The following is a 6,000-nucleotide window of genomic DNA, read 5'->3' as shown; positions in this document are numbered from 1 at the left end:
ATGATTGTGGTAAAGTCTAATACATTCACTAAGCTTGATTAAGCTCACACACTCTATACTAAATCTTTGTAGATAGTTAGCATTTTTTGGTGTGAACGGTGTGGCCAAGGAAGTGATCCAAGCTAGGGAATAAACATTCGAGTAGGTGGTGTTATAAACTTTGGCTATTTGAATAAGGGTAATGTGCGTTAGAATTTTCTTTGGTTATCACTATTATTTTATTGAATTATTATGATTTTGGACTTTGGATTTTTGGTATTGCTTGGAATTACATTTATGAATGATTTGATGATTGGTGTTGTGAATAATAATGCATGTTGAAAGGAATTATAGTTGAGTATGAATGTGACCTCTGTTTGTTGAGTTTTTGTTATTTTGTAAAGAAGTATCTATAATCAAGGGCATAAGTATTGATACCTCAGCATTGGAACTAATGTGCAGGAAAACAGTAGCTCAATTTGGTATCGATACATTTTCACGAGTATCAATACTGGGATAATAGTGTTGATACCTATGTCTAAGTATCGATAAAATGTTGGAATAAAAATTTGGCAGAATGCTAATTTAGTATCGTTTTTCTCTTTAGTATCGATACTTTACAAAATATTGATAACTATGTTGATTTCTTTGGAATTTTACTAAATGGTCCCTAAACATGTATTAAATTGATTCTAGTGTTGAATAATGTTTATTTTAGTCACAAACACCTTTATTTAAATGCCTTAGTGTGTTAGTATATGTTCTTGCTAAAGCAATGTGTGCATGTGTTAAAGTTACGATAGTAATGTAGCATCCAGAATCTCGAATCCGGCGACTGGACCGAGTGAGGGGTGTTATAAAAATTATAATGAATAAGGTGTTATTAGTATAGCTCGTTTGAGGCAAGGGCTTATTTCTAAAGTGGGTCAAGGAAGAGATTTAAGGGAAACAAGCTCTAATGCTGGAGCCCAGTCTGAGCCAAAAGATCCAATAATGCAAGTGAATGAAATTAGTCCTAATCTTAGGCTAATTAGTTTGGCCAAAAATGTTGGGCCTCTGAAGGTTGCGGGGTTTGTTAAGAGGAGGGAGGCTCAAAATGTTGAGGTCTAGTCCAGTTTGATTCAATCAGATTGTTGCAACGACGATCCAATTATGTACATTGATAGAAATACCGAAAAACCAGTAGGAAATTTTTTGGATAACCACGATGGTTTTGATTTTGCAAGTAAGGGTTTGGATATTTCTACCCACTTTAATCCGATTTTTGAAGGAAAATGGAAGTGTCAGTGCCTTTAGGTGGTTGTTTGCTTGATCCTTCCAAGCATTCTGTCGTTTCTTTTAAAGAGCAAAATATTTTGATTTCTAGTTTGGTAGTGTACAAGGAAAAATTGGCGGTAATTTCAAAAGGGGATGGTAGCAATAAATCAAAGGCTACTGATAAGAAAAATAGAGGTGGTAAAATCAAGGTTAAACTGAACAAGAACAATACCATTTATGATAGGGCCCCCCGATTTAAACTCTCTAGCAATATTCGAGTTCCCATTTTGGATTCTGTCCACAATATGGAGTTAATTTCTTCCCAAATTAAAGAGGAAGGACTGTTAGAAGTTGAGTTTGCTGTTGAAGAGTGTATGAAAGCCAAGGGCAATTTTCAATAGTAAAGGTTGGTTTTCTTTCACGCGTAATTTTATATGGATTTTAATTTGTTTATTTTCTCATGGAATTGTTAGAGATGTGCGAGCACACAATTTCCTCGTATATTCCGTGAATATTTTTTGGAGCATCGACCTAATATCGTTAGTTAAATGGAGCCGAGAGTTAATGAACATAAGGCTGATACTACTATCACCAAGTTGGGTTTTCAGAGATCTCATAAAGTTGAAGCAATTGGTTTTTTTGATGGTATTTGGGTGGGATGGAAGGATTCGGTCAATGTTGAGATTGTAAGTAACCATTAACAATTTATCTTAACACGAGTTTATAGAAATATTCGGTCAGATTCAATTTTTATTGCTCTCATTTATGCTAGTTTGAATAAGATGAAAAGGAGGGTTCTTTGGAGAGATTTGAAGTTATATAATTCCTCTAAGTCAGTTTCATGGATGGTGATTGGAGACTTCAATGCAATCCTATCCTCGGATGAAAAACAAGGAGGAAGTGATTATGGGAAGAGGTGTTCTACTTTTGGGGATTTCATTGAGACAACTGATTTGCATAATTTAGGGTTCAGGGGACCTTTTACTTGGCACAGAGGTCGGACTTTTGAAAGGCTTGATAGAGCAATTGGGAATAGCGTCTGGGTTAGTATGTTTTTGATTTGTTTAGTTACTCATTTGCCGAGGTTTAAGTCGAATAATAAACCGCTTCATCTTTTCTTAAGACGGGAGCTTATCTTGGCTAAAGGTAGACCATTCTAGTTTCTTGCTGGGTGGATAGAACATCCAGGGTTTGCTGACTTAGTCAAAGAAAATTGGAAATTCAGTGGAAAAATGGTTGATTCTCTTACGCTTTTTACTTTCGATGTGAAAGATTGGTAAAGACAATTTATGGTCATTTAGGAGCTCGCAAAATAAAATTGGTGTTCATGTTAATTGGAAATAAAAAAGTGATGGAAAATTCAATCTCTGATTGGTTGTTACAAAAAAAAGGCACAGATTAGGGATAAGTTGGAAAATGTTTTATTTCATGAAGAATTATTGTGGAAACAAAAAAACCATTGTGATTGGCTTATTTTAGGGGACTGAAACACTAAATATTTCCATAGTTGGGCCTTAAAAGGGAGGAAATTTAATCGTATTTATGTCATTTGGAATCAGGAGAGGGAGTGGGTTTAAGATCCGGAAGAAATTCAAGTTAAAGCGATTTTTTACTTTCAAAAATTATATGGGAAGATTCCTACTCAGATAAGTAATTTTCCACCTAGTTTGTTTCCTCAAATTGAGCAAAGTGATCAGGATTTTTTGGGGAGAGCAGTTACGAACGAGAAAATTAAAAATGCTTTAACTGACATGGCTCCTTTAAAGGGCACGGAGAGTGATGGGTGCCATGCTATTTTCTTTCAAAACCAGTGGGAGGTCCTTGGAAGGAATGTTTGTGATCAGGTCAAGAGGATTTTCAATGGTGGTAGCATTGAGTCGAAATTGAACAATGCATTTATTGTCCTTATTCCTAAGGTCTCTAATCCCGAGAGTTTAACTTAGTTCTGGCCCATTAGTCTTCGTTTTGTCTTATACAAATTGATAACAAAGATCAAAGCGAATTGATTCAAGTTGATTTTCCCTAAAATTATTGCTCAAGAGCAAGCTAGCTTTATTGCGAGAAGGAATATTTCGAATAACTTTATTATTACGCAGGAATTCATTTATTTTATGAGAAGGCAGCAAAATAAAAAAGATGGATAACTGTCAAATCGACTTGGAGAAAGTGTATGATAGGGTCAGATGGGATTTCATTGACTTGTCCCCTCGAGTGACTGGTATTCCGGAGTACTTAAGAAATGTTATTATGTCGACAATCTCAAAATCTATTACACAGATCTTGTGTAATGGAGTTCCTACACAAAAGTTCAAACCAACTAGGGGGATTCGTCAGATGTGTCAGCTGTCCTCGTATTTTTTTGTGTTATGTATGGAGTGGCTTGGTCATGGTATTTAGTCGGCTATCTCTAGTGGTAGATGAAGTCCTATTCAACTATCTAGATTGAGGTCTTCATTATCTCATCTCTTCTTTACTGATGATTTGGTTATATTTGCTAAGTTGAGCTACAACAAGTACATATTCTTAAGAAAATTCTTAACAGTTTCTATGACTTTTCAGGACATCTAGTCAATGACTGTAAGACAAATATTTTTTTGAAGGTGTCGATAAGGTGATGAGTGGTAGGATAAGCACCTTACCTGGTTTCCAAAAAGTGAACAATATGGTAACATACTTGGGTGTACCTTTATTTCATGAAAGAGTAACCAACAACACCTTAAGGTTTGTGGTTGAAAAGGTTAGAAGTAAGTTGCTTAGTTGGGATGCTGATGGTCGTAAAGCTAACTAAAAATTTGACTAAGGCAAGCGCACCTATCGAACAGTAGTATAGTTGAGGTGAGACCGGAAATATCGTATCCACGAGGACTAAAAATACTAGTAATTACTATCTTTTTATTAACTAGCCTGAGAACCAAAGGGATGTTTTAAAAACTAAACTTAACTATCTAATTAACTAAGACTACGACAAAGATAAAAGTTGGAAAATACTTTAGGAAAACCGATGGAGAAGACAATACCCAAGGAAGATTTCACCTAGACTTCACTTATTAACTTTGAATTAGATGATTTATTCACTTGACTTAATCCGTAGGAATCCCTGATTTATGTTAATATCTCTCTCGAAACTAAAAACAACTGACTTTAGGTTGATTAATTGAAATCTCTTTCTAATTAAAACCCCTATTTTCGCATTAATTCGATCTATGGATTCCCTTATTAGATTTGACTCTAATCCGGCAGATTTATGTCGTCTTATCTCTAGGACTGCATGCAACTCCGCTTAATTATGGGCGATCTACTCTTAAACAGGGAATTTTCCTCCTCTGAATAAGCACATCAAAAACCTGAATTAATATCTTGGAATATTAAAGCAAGGGTTAAATTCACAATTAAGAATAAGAACAAGTGTAACGTCCCCCCTACCCGAGACCGTTGCCGGAGTCAAGCAGGAGACATTACAAAACTTATCTTAGCACTTAAACAGTTTTCGTAGTAAACTATCCATCTGCGTCACAGTCGCTAAAAAAATCATATCTCGAGTTACGAAACTCGAAATCCAATTCCGTAAATTTTCCCTGAAACTAGACTCATATATCTACTTACTAATTTTTTTCTAGAATTTTTGGTCAGGCCAATTAGTACAGTTTATTATAAGAAGTCTCCCCTGTTTCAGGGTTCAGCTACTCTGACCCTTGTGCACTACGAATCAAATTTCTTCCTGTACAGAAATCCAATGACTATTCCATTTGTTTCAATTAAAATAGACTCAATAAGGAATCCATACAAATAAAGTTTGAGTCCTAATTCTTAATACACAATTTATGGTGAATTTCTAAAGTCAGAACAGGGAATCCAGAAATTGTTCTAACCCTGTTTCACCAAAACGTAAACATCTCATAAAATACAACTCTTTTACCAATTTTGTTTCTTCCATATAAAAATAGATTCATTAAGCTTCAATTACATATTTTATTCATCATCTAATTCACTTTATACTATTTTTGGTATATTTTCAAAGTTGGACTACTGTTACTGTCCAAATCTGTTTTAGTATAAAATGTTGATAACTAAGTTTATAACATCTTCATTTCTTCTTTCTACAACATTTACCAACAATTCCTCTTATTACTCTTCACTAACATATCAAAACATACCATTCTTAAGGTTTTGGTAACATTTACAAAACATACCAAAATATCATTTAACAACTTAGATACTTTCAATATAACCAAAAGACATCCTAGGTACAATGCCATTTTCCAAAAGATAGAAACTTCACCAATTTGAGTTTGGGGATCGGCTTGTATGTTGAGTCCTTATACTTTCGTACCTAGCTCACAAGCACGAAACAAACCGTGACGCTGAGAATACTCTCATGGTATTTCCATAAACAATAGCTTAATCAACTTTAAAACATGGTAATTCAAACACATTATTGCTATTATTCAATATCAATCAAGACTTTAATAACCTTTACTTTATTTACCCTTATTAACATAACTCGGACACTAACGGATACACGGATCCAACCCACACTCCGGGATAAGCACATAGTGCTTCATCGAACAAATCGAACTTTAACATTATAGTACACAAAGTACTTCATCGGAACAAATCCGAACTTTAACATTATAGTACACAAAGTACTTCATCGAACAAATCCGAACTTTAACGAAGAGTCGACACATAGTGTCTCATCGACTCAATGTCGGAATATCCCAATACTTCCAATTCCTATGACATGTCAACTATATCCGACTAGCC

This window comes from Gossypium arboreum, chromosome 13 (genome assembly GCF_025698485.1).
Source record: "Gossypium arboreum isolate Shixiya-1 chromosome 13, ASM2569848v2, whole genome shotgun sequence".
NCBI classification, from domain to species: Eukaryota; Viridiplantae; Streptophyta; class Magnoliopsida; order Malvales; family Malvaceae; genus Gossypium; species Gossypium arboreum.
This window is presented reverse-complemented; position numbering follows the sequence as displayed.